This window comes from Numenius arquata, chromosome 11 (genome assembly GCF_964106895.1).
Source record: "Numenius arquata chromosome 11, bNumArq3.hap1.1, whole genome shotgun sequence".
NCBI lineage: Eukaryota > Metazoa > Chordata > Aves > Charadriiformes > Scolopacidae > Numenius > Numenius arquata.
This window is the reverse complement of record NC_133586.1, coordinates 719,739-740,227: the sequence shown is the minus strand read 5'-3', so window position 1 is coordinate 740,227 and position 20,489 is coordinate 719,739.

Below are 20,489 nucleotides of genomic sequence, written 5' to 3'. Positions count from 1 at the left end.
GGGAGCTGTGTCCGCCTGGGAAAGTACCAGCCCCTGCAGGTTTTTGGTGGTTGCCTTTGCGTATCTGGGAGGTGAGGCAATACCAGGCAGTTTGCTTTTTCTGATTCATTTCCCATTTAATTCCAGCCACGTTCCAGGCCCTGTGATCGAGTCCTAGTCCACTTTTTCTGGTTGGAAAGGCTGCATTCCTGCTCCCTCTTCCTGAGCATCTGACTGTAATCTTAAAGTATGGTAGGAATCACCTATCTCAGCATCTTCAGCTCAACCTCTGACCAGGATCCTGGCTGGTCCTTCACAACAGTTTGTCTTGGCTTCTTTGGCCCTTGACCTCATCACTGTGAGCCGTTGTCTGGTGGACACTGCACTGTTGTTGTTGTGACAGACAATGCAAGCACAAGAACTAAGTTATAAACACCGTACTTATCTTGGAGAAAATGAAGGACATGAAGAAAATTCGGGATCGCGTCAAAACCTTACATGCTTCCGGATCTTTCTATTGAAGAGCTGCTCTGTAAGAGTAGCCATAAGGTATTCCAATTTAGCAGCCTTGTAGAAATAAAAAAAAGTATCAAAATATGCAATAGTAATGTTTAACTTTGGAAAGGGAAGCTATGCGAAACAAGGACGTTTGTCGAAAGAAAAGCGTTTAAGGGTTTGTAATGCAGAGATTGCTTCAAGATGGAGTATTAGAAACTCGGCCCAGGGGCAGGTCACTTATCAAAACACTCTGGAATATCTCAGAAATGACGATGTAGTTTAACAGAGCTGGAGAGGCTATTTAATGTTAAAAGCCATCTTTCTAAGAAACAGAAGTTGTGCCTGACCAAAGAAACTAGAAAAGGCAATCTGTCAAGTTAAGTGTAGAACTGCTGTGTAGCAGCCACAACGACCTCAGAGAGAAGCTTCCTGAAGGCCTACAAAAACATTCACATTAATTAAAATTGAGACCTGATCCCCTGCCACCTTACCAGCTCCAGCAAAAGGGTGAAAAGGAGTGAGCAAGGAGAAATATGGCTGTGGCAGAAAAGGTGCTGCATTTCTGTTCACGGCTGAAGATTCTTCTCAGAGCGGAGCCTTTTCTTGGGGTAGGTCTATGTCGGAGGAACTGGAGATGGCAGTGGAGTTAAAGTTTTGAAATGACTGACGAGATATTCAGGACCAGAACAGAAGATTTTAAAGGAACTCAGACTTGACACTGCTTGGCTGCCAGTAGTCGTTCCACCTGGGTGGCCAGGACGCTGCTCTCATGTCCTCCAGGAGGGACTTGAAGAACTACAAAGGAGAAGCCTGACCAGGCGGACTGAGCCAAGCTTCAGGTGCATCACCAGACGGTGTTATGTGGAGAGAGCCAGCACTGCTCTTCTGGAGGAAGGTCAGTTCTCCAGGTCTTATTGGAAGTTTCTGAAGGAGTCAAAAAGCAAACGCTTGTGGTTGATTTGATCATCACCATGCTCTTGAATTTTTAAGTGAGTTTTCTTGAGGTCCCTTGCCAAAGGTTCTTGAACTATTAAGCTATAAAGTGAGAGAAGTTTGCTCATGGATTAGCAATTAGATAAAAGTTAGGAAGAAAGGAGTAAATAACTTGTTTGCTAGTGTCGGTTTGTGACCTGTCTTCTTCCACATATTCATAAGTGATCAGAGGAAAAACAATAATAGCAAGGCAATGTAATTTGTCGGAGTTACATGTCATTTTTCATCATGATCAAAAGTGAAGCTGACTAGCAAGAGTTACTGAATTTCATGACACTGGGTAACTGAGTGAATAGAACAGCAGAGGAATTCCATTTTGATAAATGTCAAATAAAGCATAGAGGAGAAAGAAAACGATTGCAATGCCACATATGCAGAGGGCTCTTAGCTCCCTCCGATAACATCTCCTTTATCTCATGGGTGTTAAAAGGGGGGCAGGGAAAGGGAAGTAAATCCTGGGAACTGTCAAGATATAAATTAAGAATAAAATGGAAGATACTGTCAGTGTATGAAATTTCACTGCTCTTCTGCTTTGTGAACACGATGGTTCCGATCACAAGGTTATGAAAAGGTTACGAAATGAGGGGTGATCAAATGTGTTGAATGGCTTTTGTTTGAGGAGATGGCAGGGGAGTTTGGAAAGGAGGAGAGGGAGGAGGACTGTGATAATGATGTTTAAAATGATGAATGTTATGGAGAAGATGAATAGGAAAGATTATTTGGTGTTTCTTTTGCCAGTACAACTAGCAGGCACTGGGTGGAATTACTGGGCAGCAGGAGAAGGACATACTTTTTCCACACGCTGCACAATTTAATTGTGCATCACCACTGCTGCATTGTGGAGGTCAAAAATACAAATGAATTTAAAAAGCTGTTACGTAAATCAGTAGAGGAGCAGTTCCTCAAGGGCTGCTAAACACAGGCCTGAGATTCAAACTGCTCTAACCTAAGCCACTCAGAGGGCACACGAGGCAAAGGGTCACCGTGTCCTTGGCTCCTAAGCATTTGCACGGAGGGACCGTCCCTGTGACATTGTGTGGCCTTTCCTACAGGAACGCATTTCTGGGGACTGAGAGCCAAAGCACAAAGTGATGCAAAAGCGCCCCTGGGACGTGGTCCTCTTGGGGATAAATGAGGTGTTCCAGGGAGTGTAGAGCCTGGCAGAAACAGCGAAGCGTAAAGAACATCGGCGATGACTGACAGATGGTGTAACGAGGTGCGGAAACGCGCTGTCCTTGCTGGTGCTGCTGCAGTGGGAAGCGTGGCTCTTGGTAAATGCTGCAGCAATCAAAAAATACCAGTTTGGAACAGCTTTTCCGTGCCAGGCTGTGAAGCCTGGAGGGCAGAGGGGAACTGCAGAGGGAAGGTGTGTTCACTTAAGATTCAGAACTTACCCTGGAATCTCTTCAGACAAGGGTTGCTGTTTGCTGAGGTTCTGCAGACCTATTGTCTGCTGCTGATATATTAATATATACAAGTGTTATTTAAAAAATGAATAGCAATAAAATAGCAAACTCTTATGGCATATTTGTTAAGATAATCAAGAAAAAGTAATGCAACCAGTATTTATGGATTTTTTTATATGTCACAGAGAAGAAAAATGAACTAATTGAATTAACTTTCTGTTAGCATTACTAGGTGTTACAAAAGTGTGGAGAGACTTGATAATATAACATTTTTGTTGTTCTGGAAGGTGTTAACATTTTCCAAGGAAGAATGCTTAGAACTATGTGGTCACTGTAGAGCAGTATAAGCTACAGCTGCAGGCCTTGTAAAGGAAGAAATCGTTCAAAGCAACCTCCTAAGCTAAGGAACTGCGGGTTTGATCTACACACTGGTACTGCCGACAACAATGTATTCCTGCCTGCCCTGCGTTTCCTAATGAAGGCCTGAATGCTAATAGCCTGAAAAACGCATCCTCTCTCCTGGTCTATTAATCAATATTGTGGTGAGCAGAAAACATTTAAAAACACTTTGGCTGTAGAAGTCTGTGTTAGAAAAGGGATCGTGCGCTGGAAAAATGCAGACGGTGGTAAAAAGGATAACTGAGAAATCAAATGCTGCTGGATGCTCTCAGACTAGACAGGTTGAGGGGGAAAATACATTTCATTAGTTCCTGGTACAGATCTAGGGCATATCTCCTGATGAACGGATACACAGTGAGGTTTCTAAAGGCGTCAGGAATACTCACACTGAGTTCCAAGTGCCTGCAGCTCCCGGGGCTGTTGCCTGGCCCAGCCTCTGCCTCCCGCGCAGAGATCTCCCCGCAGCCTGCCGGGGCACTCACAGCCCAGGCACAGACCTTCTCTTGGGTTGGCTTCCCTCAGCAGGATGGTTTTGCTGATGAAATCATAATACACGTTTGATTTTCTTTTCCCCTTCAGACATTTTACTTTGCGAAGGGATTGCTGATTATTTATTTCCCCTTTTTTTTCTCTTGTACTGTGAAGTTGGAAATTCTAAGAGCCCCACATGTGGTATTTTTAGAACAAGTGTTCTGTATTGTTATTCCTGTGACATTTTTATCATTTAAACCAACAAAAAAGTCCAAATTGTTGTTCTGGTCAAGTATTTTGATCCCCTCAGAGCCTGAAGCAGGATTTTAAATGAAAGATAAGCTTAGATATATTTGTTTATTTTTTGTGCAGGATCTAACTCAAAGTTAAGAGAAGAGGCACTCTATAATAAAGACAATAGTTGGACACTCAGGAAGAACTGTCAGACGGGCTTAGATTTGAGTTCAGGCAGAAGGAAACAGGTGCTGATAGAAAAAAAAATGCCAGTAAGTTATCAACGTCCAAAAAAGTTGTGTGTGAGAACGGCAGTGATTGAGCAGCAGGTTTCCAGGGAGCAGCAAAGGGAGGTTGAGTTGTGGCAGCCCTCGGGGGGTTTTGGAGAGCGGGGCGTCAGGAGGAGGATGACGCTGGGGAGGTGTTAGAGCCTCCCCTCAGGGCCACCTCCGTGGGTTTGACGTTTGTTTCTGTCACCTCTGACTGCAGTGTGTCGGGTCCAGCCACGGCCAGAGGTCTAGAGCCGTATCCATTTGCTTGAATTATTCTGCTGTTAATAAGATGAGCCCTAAGAAAATATTCCCAGGCTGAATTGCCTTCGGGGACTTCATTTTGTGTTTCTTGGCTGGGGTGTTGCTCTGACTCGCTCCAGACTTTTTTCCTCTTTTTAAGTAGTGGAAATAACACTGTAGAGTTAAATTTTTTATATATAATTAGATCTAGAATAGTGAAAACTGCGTAAGAGAACATGCTGATTTAATAATCTATTCAGCATTACAGAAAAATAGTGATTTTAAAAGTATATAATTAATATTCTAAGATCTGTTTCCTTCCAACTGCAGCAGAATGTTTTTTGCATGTATTACAAGTTTGTGTTTTTTGCAAACATTCTGAACACAGAACTTAAACTAGCCCAGGCTTTTAGCATATACTTTAAAAACTGATTAACATACTCCATCTGTTGGTAGGCTGCACAACTGTCAAAATGAGCAGCAGAGCCTCCTAACATTTCTGTGTAGATTTGTCAGAGTCCAGTTCAAGTAACAAGCTTTTCATACCAGCACAGCACTCCAGCAGGCGAGTGGGGAGAGGTAATTTTTTTTTTTCAATACGATTGTTTCAGCTGGGGGATGAGGTAGATGCTTAAGATGAAGTTGTCTTGCACAACAGTGGCCGCCACCTATACTTTCCCAACAACTCTTTCGTCATTTCAGATTTTATCAAAACTCATTACAACAAGATTAAATAATGTTTTGAGGCTTATTAATGACATTTGTCTTGGAAGAGACTTCATGTCTTTGATGGGTAAAATTGTCTGTCTTAAAGTCACAAATGGCTCCCGTTCTTCCATGGCTTTCAGCAGGCTCAGGTGCCCCTTCCCTGCTTTGCTCCAGAGAAGGCAGGGGGGAGCGGGCTGGTGCTGCTGGAGACGGCATGAAAAGAAGAGAAAAAAGCTGCAGAAGCTCACGTCTTCATGTCCCTGCACACAGGCGTACCGGCATCTACATGTGCACGTTAAAAGTGTATGTTGCAAGAAAGCAATGCACATCAGCTACTCAAATTCTGTGCTGCTGCTTTTCCTGCCTTATTTTCAGTTTGCTGTGTTAGAACAACTGTACAGACACCCCTGTCATGCATCAAAAGCAGCTTTTATCCTGCGAGTAACGACAAGAAGGGGAACCACCACGGGTGAGGTCAGACAGGCAGCCCATCAGTTCAGGCATCTCTTTTAGCACATCCTTGGGTAGATTTACTGAGCAAGGAATCGATCTGTAGGGACGGAGGGCAATATGCAGTAGGAATTAAAGCTGTGCAAACCCAATCAAACACTTAGGGGGAAAAAAGAAAAGAAAGAGGAGGGAAAGCTGGAAAGTTGGTGTTGCATTTTGTTGTTTTGTGGGTGTTTATTTTTGTCAGTTAGGTTGATGGTTGGACAAGATGATCTTGAGGGTCCCTTCCAACCTAGAAGATTCTGTGATTCTGTGAAAGAAACCAGAAGGGTGGGGAAAGCAAGACCAGGTGGTTTGTGATACCTGGGTCAAGGTAAGGAATTGTGGCAGAGGGGGAACAGGAGGCACAGAACCCCTTTCCTGGTTCTGATTTTGATTTAAAACCATCTCAGCTACATCTTTGCCATCTTTGAAATAAAATGTAAGTTTGGCTGCGGAAGACAATTAAGGCATGTTGACTTCTAAGGCAAATGTTTGCTTTTATCTCTTAGGGATAAAGATGGTCCTTGGAACGACTTGAAGGCGCAATAGCATCAGTGCTTTTTTTTTTTTATAGCTGAAATGGTATTAAGTTTATTTATGGACATCTAGGATTTGGAAATCTTTCTGAGAATAATTTGGAGTGAGGTATCAGAATTAATCTCTTACAACATGTTGCATTCTGAAAACGAGCCAGGGAACCTCTGGGATTGACTCATCAAATGGCAGCACTTTCTGAAAAAAAACAGTCTGAAGAGTAGGTCTGTACCCAGGGAGCGGCGTTCAGCTTGAAGCTCCTGTGTGGGTCGGGAGCAGGAGCACATCTGGTCGGGAGAGGCAGCTGGGGACATTCAGTGCAGAGCTTGGCATTTTGGAAAAAGGTGTTTTCTCTAAATAGCATTTCCCCAGAAGTGAGTTTGTTTTCTTTTTTAATAGAAGCACAGTCATGTATGCAGCTCTGAGGGGCCTGCGAAGTTCCTTTAATAACAAATGACATTTGCAGCAAGGATGAAAACCCCAAATGTTGGCAGGAGCTCATCTAGGAGTGAATAATTACTGAAAAGGCAGAGCGTTGATTTAAATTCCCTTTTTGCAATATAATACCCAAGAACTGCCCATGTGGGGAATGAGGAGTGAGTGTGGCACTGGAAATGGGTTTATACCTGGACTTAAATCCTGCAAAGAGCCCAGAGGAAAAAAAAAAAAAAAATATCCTTGGAGATGGGTGTAGCTGTGACCCCTAAGAAGGTGCCGAAAGCTTTTTGGAATTCCCTGCTTCCAGAGGGAAAAGGTTAGAGGCCCTGTGACAAAGCGGCTGTGGCTCAGCCAGAGTGAAGACAAGTATTCTAATACAGCAGTGGTGTGGTGCTTTTGTCTTACAGTGCTCTTGTGGTTTCGCAAAACATTCATATTCAGTTACTCTTTTGTTTTGTTGCTGGGGAACACAAGCAGAGAAGGGAAATAATAATTTAAATCTAACTCTGCTAAATATAAATGAGATTTCATGGGACAAAGACTTCTCTAGCTTGAGGGGGTATTGCTGTGCCAGATTTCAAAGGCCTTACTGCTGCCAATAAAATTCTTGGAGCATCTTAAAAAAATACTGTAAGCATTTTTTATAAAAATGTTTTAGGCAACACAAATACAGCCATTGCCTCCAGGAGTGTATGTGATGGTACTTGAAGTCTGACACAACTATATCCACTTATTGCTAATTGTTACTGCATTTATTTGTGGGAATTAGAGAGAGCCCAGGATGATAAAAATTTCAAACCATGGCCTTAAAGTTTCAAGAAGATGTATCAAAGTGTATCTATTACCTCACTTTCCTGAGATGATTATGGTTACAATATAGACATTTGTGGGGCAGGTACTCAATTTTTATTCTCCCCGGGACAATGAAGACGTTTCTCAACTATGGCTGCTGGAATTGTCTTCTGATAAAGACTCCACCTGCACAATGATGCTGGTTACAGGAGACTTAATTTAACTCTATTTCATACGAGATTCTAAAAGGTAGTAGACAATTCTCCATTATGTAAGCATGTCTTATTCCAAAACACCCTTCTGTCTGGTACTTTGTATTATATTGAGATACTTTCTGATAAATGGGTGTTGGTTTCAAAGACTGTCATGAAATATCTTTTAAAAAAAAGATTAATTTGATAATATGAGTGGTGCTAAAATAATTGATTTATGAAATGGTTGGGATGGTGACGGTTTATGTTTGTTGTTCCCTGTACTAAATTTAATAATTGCTTGAGACCAAGATTTTAAAGTGTTTAAGCATCCCCAGCTTCATGGGTGAATCTTCTGATCTATCCATCAAAAACCCCAACAGTTTTGCCGTAGTCGTAAAGGTTCACGTAACAAAATCTCTCTTTATTGTCCCTGGAACCAGCCCTGTAAGGGGACCGCTGCTCAGTCACTGGGAAACCTGCAGCAGTTGAGCATATTCTGCATTTTCCAGAAATTTGTCCATCCCCCTTCCCAGACTCCTGTGTTACCGAGGGGCTCTGTGCCCCCCCACCCAGGGCAGTGTCACCCGAAGTTTTGAGAGGATATTTTGACTCCAGTTGATGAGAGCTACTCTAGTGAGGACAAGTGACATCTGAAATGACTTGTTGGGCCGTGCCACAGCCTGGCATCTCAGCACTAGATGGTGCCAGGCACCGCCGTGCAATGCGGGATGAAGAGAGGATCCAATTGCAGGGGCACTGAAGCAAGACTTTCCATCTGTATTGAAGAGCCATAAAACTCCACTGCAAACAATGTTCATCAATTATGGCATAAGTACCAGGTTAAGATATAATCAGCAATTAAGGCCAAACGCTTATTAAGGATTGAGAGACTGAATGCGAGCTCACTGGGCCGTAAGGAGTCGTACTGGAGCCTGGCTAATTCTTTTGCTTTTCCCAACGTACACACAAGTGGCTGCTGCCATTTACCACTCGCGCTTGGGAGGGCAGCTGGAAAAGGCAATTCCAGGGGAAGAGCTCTGCAGCGCGGAGTTGTTTGCTGCAAGCAGGTGATTACGATTGTGTATCTGAGTGCAGGAATAGCGCTGTCCCAATGGACCAGTTCCTTCTGCTGTGTGTGCACCTCATTTGGTTTACAGCTCGGATTCCTGGATTAGCATTTGGTTTTTTTTTTTTCTTATAGACTAAGCAAGCCACAAATGGAGCATCATAGATTGTCACTCCGGTGTCAAACCATGACCTGAATTTAAAACATGCTTTTGTATTCCCACATGTAGTTTAAGAACACCTTCCTTTGTCCTAAACAAAAAAGAAACCAAATTATTATTACAACAGATGGCTTGAAAAACACTTATTGTCGTACTTGAGGATCTCATGTATTTACTTCTTATTTCATGGTAGAAAAATCAGGATTTTAATTATAGGCTACTGATGAGAATTTTGGCAGATTTTCTTTATTGCTCTAAGAGGAATTGACATTTCAGTAGAGGAAAAGCAACAGTTTATTGAGCTGAGGACTAGAAGAGCTGTCCGTGTGCATTAACATATTTTCAATTATATGAAATGTGTGCTTTTGTAATTTAATTTAGGTGTCAATAAACTAGCAGCCATTGCAGCAGTTGATATTTACTGCCTTCCCAGCACAGAGCTGCACTCAACCTTACAGCTGGTATGCTCATCTTCCCTGGGACTTCTCTCGTCTGGGAAGCTCGCAGAGAGCGGCGAATAGCTCGGGCAGCCTGGGCAGGGGAGGAGGGGAGGAGAGGAGGAGAAGAGAGGAAGCTCTTTGCAGCAATCTCACAGCTCGCTGATGCCTGGTGAGGGATCAGGTGGGTCTGGTTTAGAGAAGCCTCAAAAACTGGAGTTGCTGGAGTCCCTCCTTGGCGGGACAGTGTACAGGATACATCCTTTAAGGGGGACTAGGCAGCTTCCCAGGTCTCTTCTAGGTCTGTTAAACATAAATCACTGCAGTAAAATCCTAATCCTGGCCTCTAATCTTAAAGGAAGTGGAAGCAGAGGTTGTGTAGCTGCTCTCCCGAAAGCAAAAGGAATATCGAGCCAGGGTAAGGAAAAGCTGATGCGGGTCAGTAATGGGATATGTTTTTAAGAGCAAATGGTTCCATTAAGTCCAGGGAAGTGCTTGCGTCCTTGGAAGTTAGAGCTGGCGTGAAGTACCGTGTCCGTCCAGGGCGCTGACAAACTGAACAGTCTTTGATGTGCTGAATTAGGTTACAAACTGTTTAAAGAATGCTTCCAGAGAAAAATGCTATTTCTTTAACAGTGTGAATGTGATTCTTCCTATTCTTGCCTTTGCTCCCTGTCCTCTGCCACGTACCTGCTCCAAATATTTTGTTGCTCTTTAAGTGCCAAATACTTCCCTCTCGTCACTCAATTATTTTTTTAAATGTTCAGTCTAATTAAGCCCTCTGAGCCAAGAGATGCAGAACAAGAGGGTCAATTGTGCTCCCTCTTCCATGGTGTGAGGCTGGAGTAACTCACTGAATGCCTGGCAGTAAATTTCCATGAGCTCCGGCAGTTGCTCGGGGCTGGCAGTGCAGGGTGAGCTGACTCAGACCTCTCAGAGCGTCAGAAGGGCACCGAAGACAAGCCATTACCATGAGGAGCTTCTCATGGGAAGCCGTTGTAGTGCATGGGATGAGAAAAGGAGAATGCCGTGGGAGACAGCCAGGCTGCCTCATTACCGGGGTGTCCTTGGGAATGATGCTTTGAAGGAGGCACATTGGGTCAGGCGCTGGGAGAGGGAAAAGGAGGGTGGGTGGATGTAGGGAAACATCTTGAATGGCCATAGCTGCTTTCCCCCTCCAGGAGATGCCTCCACCTGTGTCCTCCTGCCTCCCTGTACAGTACCTGTGGCACACACAAGAGTTTCCCAAGGGGCAGAGCAGCCCAGCGCAGCAGTTGCTGACTGGGAGAGATGGGAATGGTCTCTTCAAGCCTCAGCTTCTGTCTTCCCGAGAGCGGAGTGGGACTGGTGCCCTCTAACCTCACTCCCTCCCGCTCGGAGAACAATGACTGCCAGGGCTGCTTCAGCAATGGGCCTAATTTAGTGAGATGGCTGCGACCCAGGGTGGAGGTTGAGTAGCAAAGTGATGCAAGTCAGAGAAGAGAAGACAGGTCACGTAAATAACATCACCCAGTGTTTACTGTGAGCAAGCAGAATGTGAGTCGGGGAGAAATCTGTCTTTGTCAGGGACTCCTGCTGATCCATTTCTCCATGGATCAGCCGCATGTGAAGTTAATCTGCTTATGCAGCAGCTGAGCAACTGAGATGCCCTCAATGCCCTCATCTCATCCCTGCATCTAGCCAGACTCTCAAAATACCAGGGGAGCGCAAATTTCATTGACATTTGGGATGCGACCACCCCTCATCCCTCTCTCATTTCCTCTTCTCTACCACAAGTAGAGAATTTGGTGGGATGGGCTTAAGGGGGAGTGAAGTCCTGTCTGAGGACCCATCTGGGGTGGAAGCTTGTGGGCTTGGAGAGCAGAGTGCCCTCAGGCTCAGTGTCACTTCAGTGTCTGGGCCACTGCCTCAGATGTCCAAGGGCATCACATGTACGTTGTGTCCTCCAAAGTCCTGCTCCTGGGCTGGCCTCCGTCAGTGGCTCATGGTCCTCAGTTGCAGGAGCCACAGCAGCCAGGCCGCTTCTGGGTGGCCATGGGCTAGGCAGAAGGGCTGGCTGTCCTGGGGAAGGGAAGATGCTGCAGACCTGCTGCTCCTCTCACCTTCTGCACCCTGCCAGAAGGTCTGGTTCCTCATCTGCTGCTCATGGAGAGCAGCCCTGGCCCCTTATTGCCCTTGTTCTGACCCAATGAAGGTGCTGTTTTGTGGGATGCCCAAGTGGGGTGCAGAGACCACCCCAGGCAGTGTCCTTGTGTGAGGCTGCATTTGCCCATCTCCTATTTAAAGCCACAGTGGAGAGGACCGATGGACTAGATAGGCATGTCCAGTGTCAGGGCTGACCGGGATGTACTGGGCAGACTGGGTGGATGGGGACCAGTGCCACCAGGACTCCTGTGACCTTATGCCAGCCTGACACGGTTATTACCCCAACCGCTATGGGCTGATGTGCTCTGCAGGGGAAAGCCTGGGCGATCAGTGTGTGCCCCAGGGCATTCCCACAGGGGCTCAAATGCCACGGTAAGAAAAAGAAGAAAACCTCTATTTCAGTTCTAATTTAAAATCAGCTCAAGTGTGTAGGTTGTGAGATTCAGTATCGTGTTTGTAAACATTAGTAACAAATGTGCAATTTAATCTGCTTCCTTTTTTATTTCTTTCATTTAGAGTCTCATTTAGAATATCTCGTCCTTTATTTTATAATAACATTGCAAGGGCCAATCAGAATTAATCCATGATGCTTCCCTCTGATTCACTATTGATTTCTAGATAGAAACTCTGGCAGATAATTTACATTAAATACAGTTTTTATTTGCCACACACCACACTCTGACCCGTGTTCCTTGTCACTTTGCCTGTATGGGCCAGTACAATTACTTTCCCTTTGTAATCCAGTGCTACCTTCAGCCCCACCTAAGAGACGATACAGAGGCTGTTTAATTCACAGGGAACTAATCGAGGGCCGTGCCCTTGTAATTTCCCATGACAAACGCTTCCAAGGTCATTGCTATGGGGATGACTCGCTGGACGCCGGGGACTCTGCTACCTGCTCTGGCAGAGCTCTGCAGCGTCAGGCTCCACCTTGGGCACCTTCCAGTTGCAGTGTGAAATATCTGCCTGTGCACAACAGCTGATGCTCGGGACACTCCTTCCCGTGCAGCATCACAGCAGAGCAGGGAAACCTCCGGAGGGACCGTTCAGCAGAGCGAGGGAACACTGTATTTCCATGGTGAGGCATTTGGGATCGGGAAGCGCTGGGGTCAGTCTGCGCATCTTTGAGTTCCCCGTTGTGGCTGGGGTTCGGTGGTCTCAGTCAAACGCACCCCTTTATTTAGCTTTACTCTCTGGGGGAGGACCACAGCCAGTGCATTCTGAAAATGCTTCTTGCTTCGTCTTTCAGGCTTATTTTAGAGGAACAATAGGTCAGCCAGCAAGACCTCCCTGCCTTTAAACTAATGTATCCTAAGAAGGACATTGTTTTTCTAAGCCCCACCTCACCCTCATAACCTTTTTCTCCTTGGTTAGCACCACATACAGCAAGGTCCAATTCTCATCACCTGAGCTCCTTCAACAGCTGCTCAGTCTCAAACAGTTAATTAGATTAAAGTGTTTAAGAAATCACTTTCACAGTGAGACATGAGCAGAAAGCAAGATGCTTCTCTTCATTTAAGAAAGCAAGAGTCGTGCATTATATCAGTTAATTGGTTCAACTAAAACTTGGATAATTCAGTTACTTCAGAGTGACTGGGATTTAATAACAAACCCCTTCAGTTTAATGGCATCGCAGTGCTCAGGGTGCGTGACGATGCAGCAGGCTGCGTGTAGGAAAGCGATGTGCCCAGGGCTGCCACCACCAGCCATGTTCTGAGTGGTCCTGTGTGGTGTGGAGGTGTCTTTGGCCGAAGAACAGACACCGGGGGCATGGTCCTGCTGGGGACAAAGGAGGAGCAACCAGCAGGCAGCCGGAGAGGAGTAATTATTCCTGGGGACCTCCTCCAGAAAGGTCAACCTCAGATGGTTTTAGTACAGCTTCTTAAGCCTGTTCCTCAGGATTGTTGCTGTTACAGTGATCTACATTTTTAGCCCAGTTTTTTTCCAAGAAATGAAGCTTTACAGTCACACCATCTGTCTGCAAGTCCCCCTCCAAGAGCTTTTGTGCCTCTTGTCTGCTTGTGGCAGAAGTGTGTGGGTCTGCAACGCCCTGTGTTCCTCAGCGGGACGAGAAAATGGGTAACTGTTGTCAGAGAGACCCAGAGCGATTGACCCATTGAGCTAAAGGGCGAGGGAGGACTGATGACCCCTCAGGAGGTGTATGTAGGGGCAGAACACGGGTGCTTTGGAAATCAGGTGTCTTTAGTTCTGCTCTTCACTGAATTACTGTTCTTTCTCCCCAAAGAATAGGTAGGGGTCTAGATGCTCTCAGCTGTTTACTTAGGACATATTTTTGTTTGTAAGTAGGACGGTACTTGTAATGCACCTCTCATTCAGCCCTTTCTGAGCCTGTCTCCTTCCTCTCGGTTTCTCCACAAGCCACTCTCCTGGGACCTGCCCAGTTCTGGTCCAGGATGGGGCAGTGGCACTTCCCACACTGGGGAACCGCAGCTGGGTGCTGGCTGTGCCCCGCACGCCCACCATCACACCGGAGCTGGGCTCTGCTCTGGGGTGGCCCCTTCACGTGAATCCCTTTCTCTTCCCAAGCAGGTTCTTTAATGAATTTCTTTTCAAGGCTGGATTAAATTGCTGAGAGCCCTTGAGTACAGATTGCGGTGGCTCTAATCGTGCCGTGTTTGCTGAAAACGAGCTTCCAGGGTGTCACAGCGCCCTGTGCTTGCAGAGGAGCTGGTTTATCTGCAGGGTGAGACACTGCTGACAGCTTTTCTTTCCTCACTGCTGCAAGGTCTCTATTCTGACCATTCCACTGTGTTAACTTTCAGTGTCTTTGTGCCAAGTTTGATCCTGGGGACTCTCTTTCATTTGGGCCAGACATTCAAGTTATTGGTAGAAGTTCTGAGATACACCGATTAATCTTCCTGTATACTTTAGATTTATGTGTGATTTCAAAGCAAAGGTCAATTGTTCCACAGTGCTTGGTAGGACTGATTATTCAGATGTACAAAAAGATTCGTTTTTAGCATTAGACAATCGGCTTCTTGTTCACCAGTTTTCTATGGAGAAGAAAGAAGATACTTCCCCCACTTCCAGGTCCTATCCTGGTGCATTAACCCAAGATCCAGCATCTACAAGATGGGAAAATGTTTTGAAATGTAGCTGGTTTTTTTTACGAGTCTATTTGCTTTTGATATACTTTAATATTTTCAAAAGTTAACACTATTGAAGTTTACTTTTAAAAATATTTGCCCCAAAGACAGTGAGGGAATAGAACAGAATAGGAATAGGCTCCTGAGATACCCACAAAGTTGTTTCAAGTCCATGAGATCATACTGGAAAATGTTGTGATTTCTCAGTGGGGACTTTTATGTACATTTTGTTACTATCACAATGTAGCTGTGTTCATCTAACAGGCTAATCCTCACCTCCACTTTCCACCCATGGGTTAGCTAAAGCTCTATAGTCACAAAGTGCCAGGATTTGTGAGGATACCTGGCTGTGACCTGCAGGGAGTGGTGGAACTGAGGGGGGTTTGCCTTCTTGGCCATTTTGTGCCGGTTCTGACTAAGGCAAGGGGGGTCACTCTGAGAGGGCTCCCACCCTGCCACTGGAGAGGTCACTATGTGGAGAGGTTGGTGTGTTCCTTGGCTCACGCCTGCTGCGAGCCTGGATTGCTGGGCAGCGAGAACATCAAATGCCAACTAAGCCGTGGCTCCCAGCCACAGTCCGTGCTTCCTTCCAGCAGTACCGAAATGCTCCCCTCTGTCTAGACTATTTCATGTCCTTTTCAGTGCCTTTTTTATGCCCGGAATTTTGTGGCAGCAGCCTGGGAGCATAATACCCTCACCCTGGAGAAACAGCAGTGAAGACAAAGAGCAGTGTTAAGCTTGTTTACACTCACATGAGTGTTAAACCCATGAAGAACAGCTCCGGCCTCCTCCAGGCCATCCTGTCTCACACGCAGTTTATGTAAATCTTCTGAAAGCAGTTTTATATCTAGCTGCTAGTGGATCTACTGGAAGTAGATCTGCTGGAAGTAGATCCACTCATTTTCCTCCTACGTCTCATTGAACACAGAATCAGGAGAGTTAAGTTCTTTGTCTGGTAGAGGACATGCTAGAAACGGCTGGTTCAAAAAGATTAGGCACAGTAATTAAAGCATAATTGCTATTAATAGTTGTCTTCCTAATCAGACTTATCTCTCTATTGCTCTTTACCTCAGAGGCTTTTTTCTTCTTTGTGTTTTTCTGTAAATGTGTTTGTTGTGGATGAAACTGAAGCTAAACCATGGTCATAAACGTGTTTGGTAAATATTTTTAATTAAATGTGTCCAGCACACACACTGACTCGGGTCCCCCAGCAGAGCTCTGAGGGAGCATCTGGAGGCGCTTGTGATTTCTGGAGTCTGCCATTAAATGGGCAGGGGCCAGCACAAATCAAACCGGGCTCTCCTGGACTGCGCCTGAGCCCGACCCTGTGCACAGGGTGAGGTCCTCTGCTCACCCTGAGAAACCAAACTGCTTTTAACCGTGTAATCTCACTCTGATTTGTTTGCAACCCTGCTGTTAAATAGCGCAGTCACTTGTGTCATCCATCCCTTGGTGGCTGTGTCATTCACCCGAGCGGTTCAGCGGGAGCTGGCTGCCTGGACAAGGGTGTCCCCATCACTGGAGTCAGAGCAAGAGCCCATACTGCCGTGTGTCACTCGTTTCTTTTGCAAGCCGGACGCTAAGGAGGGCAGCTTGTGATCTGCAAATCCCAGCCCTCGACACAGCATTTGTGGAGACTTTAAACATACTGTCCAGTACAATTCAATCTCATCCCAGCTGCGTTTCTCTCTGGACATCTCTGTTGAAGTAGTGGCAGTCAGGAGTGCTCTGCTCATTCCCGACTTTCTCTGTGCTACTTTGTGCAAAGAGAACAGATTTTTCTTCTCTGTTTTCTCTTTCCTGTACACTATCTCCATCACACTCCTCTGTTCTTCTTCATTTTCTGATGTTCCCCTGTTTCAACTTTCTTCCTTTTCCTTTTTTTGTCTTTTCCAATACTCATATTTCCCCCAAGTGCAGCTGTGCAACTACAGGAGAAATCCCCAAGCAATCTGCCAGCCCTTTGAAGAATGGTTGTATTCTTCCATGTCGGCTTAATTACTGCATCCCGTTGAGGATGCAAAGGCCTTTGGGGAGGGGAGGGAAGAGGCAGCTCTGAATATGGCATTCAGCCTGGGGGATCGCGGTGCTCCGGGGGGACGCTGCCTACCATCTGGCCTCTTGACACCCCGAATGAGCCTCCAGCATCTTATTGTGTTGGATTTATTCGGGGTTGGATTCTTATGGACCTGTCTTTCAAGTGCTGAGCTCTTCAGCTGTGGGCTAGAAGGGTACTTAACAGCGTGCTCAGAATTAAGCACCTTGTTTAGTCGTTGGCTGAATTGGGTCAGAATCCGCCATGCCTTGCAGGAACGAGCCTACACACGAGACACACAAGGGTAAATCACAGGGGTAACTAGGAGGGCTCCTACCTGGTTTAGCTCCGATGTGATTGACCTGTTGGCTTCTCTATGTGCGTGTGTAGATCCTCGTTGTTCCACACCTCATGTCCTGGGTCTGTCCCTGGCCATTGCCAGTACTGATGAACTGAACTTCTCAGCACATGAGCTTTGCAGGAAAATCCCTGTTGCCTTGCATGTCTGAACACCTTTGTTGTCTAAACACGTTTCCTGGAAATAGCAAAAAGTTGTTATTAATGGGCCTGATCCTGTGAGGAGCTGAGCTCACTTCGTTCCCACTGACTTCCTTGGCAAATGAGTCTATTCCACAGCCGACTAACACAGCTCTGCTCCTGCTATGGGGACATGCTGTAGCGATGCACAAGCCAGGGAGTGACCACGCAGCCTTCTGCAGAGGGGCAATGGAAGTAGTACACAGAGGTTGGGCCAAATGTACCTTACTCCATAACACTGCCTCACCTACCCCGTCTGTACCCAGAGCCAGAAGCCCTTCTGGTACCTAAATAGGAAACCTACAGCTATGACAACATTTAACTTGAAATCTTGCTTGCTTTTTAAGCATCATATTTCAAGATGGACTGTGGAACGCTGTATGCATCAAACCAGTGTGTTTCTCGAGTAGACAGGGTCACATTATCTATGTGCTTTTTGCAGAAATAGCTTCCAGATGTAACCATTGTGTCACGGTACATTTATGAAATTTGGCAGTATTGCATGATGTGTGGGTTTTGTGTGCGTGATGGCAAATCCGTGCACTAATTTCATCTCTGACCTGCAGTCGTGGTGTGTCCCAGCTTCTCGGGCTTTGTGTGCTTTCATATTTCGAGACCACAATAAACAATCCTGGGTATTTAGCAGCCAGCATCTCCTTCCACTTGGAGGTCCACAGAAATACAAAAGTCCTGCTGGGCTTCAGCAAGATCCAGCAGGGAACCACTGGCATCACCTCCGGTTCTGGGTGGGCCACAGGACCTCCTGTGTGTTCCACCATCCTCACAGCCAGGGAGGTTCAGTCAGGTCTGGTTGGCCAGACTTTCCTCATTCTGGTGACCCGCTTCTGTGGGATTTGGGGCCTCTGGCAGGGATCTAAACACCGACTGCAAAGTTACTTGTCCACACACAGAGCTATGGCAAAAGCACATTAGTCTGCTCTACCATTAGCTTCTCCAGGGGGAGGACAGCTGGGGTTTCCAATCTCCAGTGAAAAATGAGAGCAAGAATACTTCCCACTTTGCAACTATTTGACATTTTTTCATGGCCTTTTAATGCTGGCAAATGGTGTTAGAAAAATCCAGGCATGAATTAAACCAGGCCTGGTGAATGCTTTCATTCTTTCAGATGGCGGGCACCAGACATGTCTCATTGACTGTTTCGATTAGGTTGTTGTTCCTGGTTTGATGCATAAGTTCTCTTTGGATGCGCTCTGAGGCTCCGGTGTTGTCCCAAGCCATGGGGGAGGAAGCTGCTGTGCTCCATGCATCCTCCTCTGCTGTCAGCCCCTTTAGGCAGGATGACACTCAGTGGTGCGAGCCATCTTCCTCAACAGCAACTTAGTCCATGAGAAGATATCAAGGGTGCTTTATTGCTCTGCTGCTTGTCGAACTCACTAACCCTCTTAAAAGGGGGGAAAATAACCATAACCCTTTACGAAGAGCTTTCTCATTAAAAAGCCACATGAGGGAAAGAGGGCATCTCAGGTTTGTTCCTGGTCATGCGCGTTTCCAGCCATCAAAGCATATGGCGAGTGATGAACAGTGACACATCGGAGTTTAGTTACATCTCATGTTATAGGAGGCAGCCTTTAAGGAGTTTTTAGTCATAAAACCGGATTAAGAAAGGTTTTTCTCCTCATGGAAGTTAAATAAACCAGCTTGCAGAGTCTTGGGAAGCTCTTTCCAGTGGAGATCCCTAAAGCCCTCCCATGGGTCATCGGATGGGTTTCCACCGCATCAGATTCCATCCCCAGCTCACACAGTATGAGGTAAAAGCCAAAGCTGGTGGTGACAATACGGTATGGCCACTTCTAGAGCTCTGCTACCAACAGAGGGTTACCTTTTGTTGGGCATGGCAGGAGCAGAAAATCTTACTTGACATAAGAATTTTTTCCTTGGCTCAGGGAGGAATGAATGTGGTGGCTGGAGACAGATTAACTGAGGACATGGAGTGACACGTCACAGCCTTTTTATCTGTGAGCTATTGCACTGGGCAGACGATGATCTTGTCCAGCATTTCAGTGAACTTACAGGACTGGGTCTACTCCAGAGCAGACATGGACCTCCTCTATGGTGGAGCAGTGCTCATGCACAGGATTGTGAAGAGAAGCAGCTGGCAGAGGCGCGAGTTGGCTTTGCGAGGTGCTGGCTCTCAGCGGGGTGCATTTGGTAGATCCCATCTGCATGAAAAGCTTCCATCTCTGTCAGACACTGCAGACATTGTCACACCTAGCAGGTCCGTTGGGTGGTTAGTCACTGCAACCGTCGTCTTCTCTAGTATTTCACTTTGTGAACAGAAGATGATGCTAGAGAATGAAAGACAGTTGAGCTCTGAAGATTAAAAATAATAAAAGTAGGCAAAAATATAACTCTGTGCTTTGTGATGGGTTGCTCAGCATAAGAAGATCTTGAGAACATACAGAAGTGTGAAGCCCAGGCTGGCACTGTGTGTGGACCCCTTTGGGATCCTTACAGTCTCTGGAGCCTATGTCAAAGAACAAAGATAAGGCTGCTTCACTCAAAAACCCCAGGAGATGTTGGCCTCCACATCTCGCCTTGCTTTTGAAGTAACAGATGTAACCTATTTGTTGGATGCCTGAAGGGTGTTAGGAAAAGGTCAGTGGTTAGAATACAGATGACATACTTTAAAAGTGCATTAAAATAGAACAATTCATTAGATTTAAACCACGAGGAGCAGAATGTTTGGAGTTAAGGGTGGGGTTGCTTTTATAACCCCCTTTGAGCTTTGTGGCCCACCTTGTGTGGAGGAATTTGAAAGCCAGGTAGTTTTGCATGCCTTTTTTTTGGCCTTGTTATAAAATATTCATACTGTAATTCAGGGGAACTAAAGTCAGGATTTCGGAGTCCACTTCTGTGACTGACACGATGTATGTCCATGGACTGTCCCTATTCCTCTCTTCTGCAGCAGACAGGCTAAGGGTCAAACCCCCTCTGCGATCCCTACGTGACTGTCCCACTTGAGCTGTGCCACCGGCGACCAGGATGACCTTATGCCGCTGATGGGTCTCTGAGCATCTGCACTGACGTGTGTGTGCACCCTCCCAGCGCTCTGGCAGCAGCTCAACGGTGGGATAATGCACTTGAAAAAAGAATGATACTTCCTTCCCCAGGAGACCATATCAATGCTGAGAATGCTTTTGTGGTCTATCGCAGAATTACACGTGTAGACAAATGGCTATGTCACAGAAATCATCCTAAAGCATATCTTAACAAACTTACTTTTTAAGCTACTAAAAGGAGTTTGACTGCACTGGAACCTAAACTCTTTCCTTGCTGTCCTTGGCAGGAGCAGGTTGTCTTCTTTCAACACGGCCACCTCCCGAAGGAGTGG